The following is a 6,355-nucleotide window of genomic DNA, read 5'->3' as shown; positions in this document are numbered from 1 at the left end:
TATATTATATACTTTCATTGAGGAATCTTTGGCACAGCTGAAGCACTGTATTATCTTTACATCTATTAAAAAGCCATTTGAACAAATTTTGTTATAACAACATTTGAAAACATTTTATTCTATGTACAATAATGTACACAAATTTAAATAGGTCACCAAAGAGACAAGAAGTAATTAAAGAGGTGTATTTACAGTAGCACATCACAGTAAATGGAAAACCATTCACAGATTGAACATTGATACTGTTTTTGTGCTTGGTTACACACTGAAGTGAAGCATATTACTTCATCTTGGATGAACTGAACTTTAAACAGATACCTCAATGATTAGTAAATGCTATTTTAATCAGTCAGTATCATCTTTAATGAATTCTTCAGCTGCTGTGCCTGTGTGCGGGATCAATCCATTTCTTTCTCTTTGAACATCATCATCACAATCTTAACTGTCATCTTTGTTCAATTCCATCAGATTCAGCAGCAGCTTCTCTGATAGCTTCTTCTGGATTTTCATTTCATGCAATAAATCCATTGTTGTTAGATGTATTTGAATTATCCTTGATATCATCTTTGATGTATACTTTTTGATGGCACATAGCACAAGTATCTTGAATGTACAGCCATTTCTGAAGGCAGAGTGCATGGAAATAATGATTATATGGTATAATACAAGCAGATGTTGTAAACTCATGATAGCAGACTGCACAGACATCATCTATTTCTGCCTTTTATTTCAGGAAGTGAATGAATTTTCTTAACAGCTGTCCTATGATTCATGAATGTCTTCCAGCCATTTTTTGTTTGTAAGTAGATGTTAAACTGTGCATGTAGGCACATCATACAAGCCCGAATTTTACTTCCTGACTCAAACATCATAGCATAAGCCCCATTTCCAAACATTACTACTCCAAATATAAATTCAATAAAACTGCCTGTTGAATGAATATAGTAGACATAATCCTCAAGCTTTTCCCAGAGGACACTGTAGTAGCCATCAATCATGAATAATGTATAAACAGTAAGAGAAACAATTGCTTTTAAACAGGGTTCCACATAAAAGGCTGTAACTGCAAACAACCATGTATTTAGTGGATAATGATGCCAAAGAACATAACTGAGTAAAACAGGAAGAATAAACAGGCAAGCAGAGACAAACAGCACAGGAAAATGTCTATGAAAAGATGACACATGAGAGGCACTGAGAGACATTAACACAGGGTCTGTCATTCCAAGGGTGAAATGCAGGCCTGCACTTAATAAAAGGCACATGTTTCTACTTAAACAAATAAGTCTCTCTTCTTGTCTTATCCCACTTAAACCAGTCTGAAGAGCCAAAATAAAAAATTAAACAGGTGCTACAAAGTCAAGCCTCCTGTCGTCTTCTGAAGTTGATCCAATAAAGGCCAATATACCTGTGCTGGTTTGAATGTATAATGTCTCCCAAAGTGCCATTATCTTTGATGTAATCTTGTGGGGCAGACTGATTGGTCTTTTTGATTAGGGTGTGGCCTTTTGATTGCATGTTTCCATGGAGATGTGACCCACCCAACTGTAGGTGATAACTGATGAGATATTCCCATGGAGGTGTGGCCCCACCCATTCAGGGTGGGCCTTGATCAGTGGAGCCATATAAATGAGCTGACAAACAGAAGGAACTCAGTGCAGTGCAGCTGTGAGTGACATTTTGAAGAGGAGCACAGCCAGGATGGACACTTTGAAGAACACACTGGAACTGAGAGGAGCTTCAGCTTACAGAGACATTCTGGAGATGGCCTTTGAAAGCAGACTTTTGCTCCAAAGAAGCTGAGGACAAACACCCCAAGAGCATCTAAGAGTGACATTTTTGAGGAACTGCAGCCTAGAGAGGAACATCCTGGGAGAAAGCCATTTTGAAACCAGAACTCAGGAGCATATGCCAGCCACATGCCTTCCCAGCTAACAGAGGTTTTCCAGACACCATTGGCCATCCTCCAGTGAAGGTACCAGATTGTTGATGACTTGCCTTGGACACTTTATGGCCTTAAGACTGTAACTGTGTTTTGCATTCTAGCAGCATTAGCAAACTAGAACAGATTTTGTTACCAGGAGTGAGGTGATTTTGCTGCTAAATTTGCAAATACCAAACATGTTGGAACAGCTTTTCAAATGGATAAGAAGAGAAAGATTCTGGAAGAATTGTAAGGAGCTTGATAGAAAAGGCCTACACTGCTTTGAAGAGACTGTGGAAACATGGACTCTAAAGATACTTCTGACGAGGCCTTGAACAGAAATGATGAATGTGTTGTTGTGAACTGGAAGAGAGGCGATCCTTGTTTTAAAGTGACAGAGAATTTGGCAAAATTGAGTCCTGGTGTCAGTTGGAAGGAAGAATTTGAAAGAGATAACCTGGAATACTTAGCTGAGGAGATCTCCAGATTATGTTTGGAGGATGTACCCTGGCTTCTCCTTGCAGCTTATAGTAAAATGCAAGAGGAGAGAGATAAACTTAGAACTGAACTCTTGGATTCAAAGAAACCAGAAGCTGATGGCTTGGAAAGTGATGAGCTTCCAGGGGATGGAATCCCAGAAGCTACAGCCCAACTTGAGGATGTAACCAAACAAGGAACCCAGCCACCATTTCAGTACAAGCTAAGATTGGAAAAGGAGTTAAGCAGAAAGGATTTGTGGAAAGTCCTATTGTCTGATGGCTTTCACCCCAGTGTGCTTCATGCAAAGCCAACAGAATTTTTGTGAGATCTTTATAGACAGAGCCACTGCTGGTCTGGACTGGAGGGAATAGACAAGGAACAAATTGAAGGAAAAATTTCTTCAAAGACAGAGCCATGGAGGTTAAGGTCTGAAGTCAAGAGGTCTTGGGCTGGGAGAACGGAGCAGCCTACATGCATGAGTTTGCCCTGGAGGTCAAGGGCAGGCCTTCCGCCTAAATGCTCTGGAAGAGTTTTGCCACCTCAGGTCCCAAAGAGGGTGGAGCACATTCCCAGAGAATTGGAGAGAGCCTGGCTGCCACCACACTGTTCTGAGCATGTGCCCCAGAGATGGAAGGGAATCTGGGAGCTGCCCCAATCTTTGAGGAGGGTGGGGCTGAGAAGGTGGTCTCTCCAATGTGTGGCTATGTAGGAGCACTCACCTAAGCATCTGGATAGGAAAGGGCCGCCAAAAAGGCCCTTAGGAAGGGTTAGGCTCCCACTCTCTCAAGCCCCAAGGATGCAATGTGGTTCTCTAAATGACTCTCAGACTTTGAAATCTAATGGAGTTTGCCCTGCAGGTTTTAGAAACTGTTTTTGTCCTGTTAACCCTGTTTTCCTTACTGCTTCTCCTTATGGCAATGGGAATGTTTATCCTATGAATATCCCTTCTTTGTGTATTGGAAGCACATAACTTGTTCTAAGTTCACAGATCCACAGCTAAAGGAAAATTATGCCTTAGGACTAACCATGCCTATAATTGCTTTTGATGTAATTTTGTACTTAACTATTGTTGCCAAAATGATTTAAGTTTTTGTGATATTGTGATGGGATGAATGCATTTTGTATTTGGAAAGAATATGTTTTTCTGGGGTTCAGGGGGTAGAATGTGCTGGTTTGAATGTATTATGTCCCCCAGAAAAAGCCATATTCTTTGATGCACTCTTGTGTGGCAGACCTTTTGGTGCTGATTAGATTGGCATGGAAATGTGCCCCACCCAACTGTAGGTGATAACTTTGATGAGATATTTCCATGGAAGCACGGCCCCACCCATTCAAGGTTGGCCTTGATCAGTGAAGCCATATAAATGAGCTGATGGGCAGAGGGAACTCAGTGCAGCTGAGAGTGAACTTTTGAAGTGGAGCTACAGCCAAGAGGGACACTTTGAAGAAAGCACAAGAGCTGTAGATGAGAGACATTTTGAAGACGGCCATTGGAAGCAGACTCTTGCTCTGAAGAAGCTAAGAGAGGACAAATACCCCAAGTGCAACTAAGAGTAACATTTTTGAGGAACTGCAGCCTAGAGAGGAACATCCTGGGAGAAAGCCATTTTGAAACCAGAACTTTGGAGCAGATGCCAGCCATGTGCCTTCACAGCTACCAGAGGTTTTCTGGATACCATTGGCCATCCTCCAGTGGAGGTACCTGATTGCTGATGTGTTACCTTGGACACTTTATGGCCTTAAGACTGTAACTGTATAACCAAATAAACCCCCTTTTATAAAAGCCAATCCATCTCTAGAGTTTTGCATTCCAGCAGCATTAGCAAACTACAACAATACCAAACTCCAAATAATGGGCTATTGAAGAAATTACAGCACTCTTTCCCAAAACAGTTAGTGTAGACTCACATCCACTAATTATAAGATTTCAAATAAGGTCCCAGAAATCATCCCAAGAAATAAAGAAGAAATCAGTTTCATTTGTCATCCTTAAAATGTATGTTAACACCATAGCCTGTGCTGTAATTCTTGTGAGCCAAAAGACGAGCAGTATATCTGAGAAATGAATCCTCTTCCATGTGTCCTCCATTAATAACTGTTATCCATAAATCTGATACAAGTGCCTCACTAAAAGATAGAGATTTTGTGTGGAATAATAAACCCACTTAAGTTTCACAGCCAATACAAGCACTGTTGTTAATGTAAGAATCAAGGAAGAAACAAAAACTGAAGCCTCTCTGATGTGTAGTGGTTGCTCTGTGATTAAACCTATTACAGGAATCAAGAGATCCAAAATAATTAATTGTGAATAGATGGAATGAATTTGGAGTAGCGTAATGTATCCAATTCCAAATGTTAGCTGTAGAACGATGAGTGCCATCCATAGTGAGGGCCCTTTTCGAGCAAGTAGCTCAATTCTGAAAGCTGATGTGTTGTAGGCACCATAGAAGTCACCATAGAAGTCAATGTGCAAAGAAGCATAATAATTCACCAACACTGAGGTTCCAGCTAACAGAAAGGCTGAGCTGTATGCGTAAAACTTGAACAGTGATCACTGTGACAAGATTAGAACAACACTGGATACAAATATACCAAGGATCCGGAGGAAGATCTGGAGTCTGAAGCAGAACTGGCTTTGGCTGGAATAATAGTAGGAGTTGAAGATGGTGTCGATGATGTAGAGGCAGGGCACCCAGAGTGCCACTTCGAGCACCACCCAGACCTGCTGATGGGCCATCCACCGCTGCTGCTGCAGGGGGCCCCACCGCCACCATGAGCTGCTGCCACAACCGGGCTGGGCCAGGCCGGGCCATGCCCAGGGCCGGGGACCGCGGCCGGGAACTAAACCGAGTGACTCTTCCCCCACCCTCTCTCCTATCTGTGTCTCCCATAGCCCGCCCCTTCCCACCCCACCCTGCCGTGGTGGCCCATCCTTGTGATTTATGTATATTCAAGGACAGGACTGCAAGGAAGAATTATCAGCTCTGCAGCAGTAAGTAATCCTAACTGCACTTATTTCTGTAAGATGCTCAAGAATCCTAATATTATTTTTTGTCATAGAATCTTTCTAGTGCTATATTATTTGGGACTTTGCTTCCATTTGAATTGATGCATAGATTCCAGGGGCGTTCTCTTGTGCCAAATGACCTGGTAAATTTGTTTGGGATGGCAGAATTTTTGTCTTTTTTAGAATTGTTTTAAAGTAAGATGGTAGAAATTAAGAGTGGTTTCATAGGTCATATCATGTATGAATAGCTGCTCAAACAATCATTAACCATTAGGGAAATGCAAAGAGAAAGCACACCCACAGGATGGCTGTTATTAAAAAAAGAAGAACAAGTTAAGTGTTGGAGAGTTTGTGGAGAAGTTGGAACTGTAATGTCTTGTTTGTGAGAATGTAAAATGGTATAGCCACAATGGACAACAGCTTGAAAGTTAAATTTAGAATTACCATATAAATCCACAAATCCACTTCTAAGAATGTATCCAAAGAAAGTGAAAACAGGGCCTCAAGCAGATACTTGTACAGCAATGTTTATACCAGCATTATTCAAAAAATAGCCAAAGGTGAAAACAATCCAAGTGTCTATCCACAAATGAATGAATAAAAGTTTTAGTACATAAACACAATAGAATATTATTCAACCTTAAGAAGCAATGAAGTTGAAGTTATGAGACATGCTGCAACATGGGAAAAACTGAAAACATTATGCTCAGTAAAACAAGCAAGTCACATAAGGACAAATATTGAATATCATTCATATTGAATGACACTGCTTATAAAAAATGAATAGAAAGAGCAAACTCAGAAAGATAGTAGATTAGAGCTTACCAGGATATGGGGGTCAGGATGAGGGAGAGTGTTTGTTCAGAAAAATGATGCTAAAAAGAGAAAAATTTTGTTATTGAAATAAAGGCAGAATTGATGACCATTTCTTAAACTTGGGGACC

General features: G+C 40.8%; 1 pseudogene; it reads right to left on the bottom strand.

Moving 5' to 3' along the window:
* Window positions 1–345: 345 nt before the first annotated feature.
* On the bottom strand, window positions 346–5,178 carry LOC119506206 (annotated as a pseudogene).
* Window positions 5,179–6,355: the final 1,177 nt, after the last annotated feature.

The sequence above is a fragment of the Choloepus didactylus genome, chromosome 11, assembly GCF_015220235.1.
Source record: "Choloepus didactylus isolate mChoDid1 chromosome 11, mChoDid1.pri, whole genome shotgun sequence".
NCBI classification, from domain to species: Eukaryota; Metazoa; Chordata; class Mammalia; order Pilosa; family Megalonychidae; genus Choloepus; species Choloepus didactylus.
Note: the sequence above shows the minus strand (reverse complement) of the source record. Positions and strands in the feature narration are given on the sequence as shown.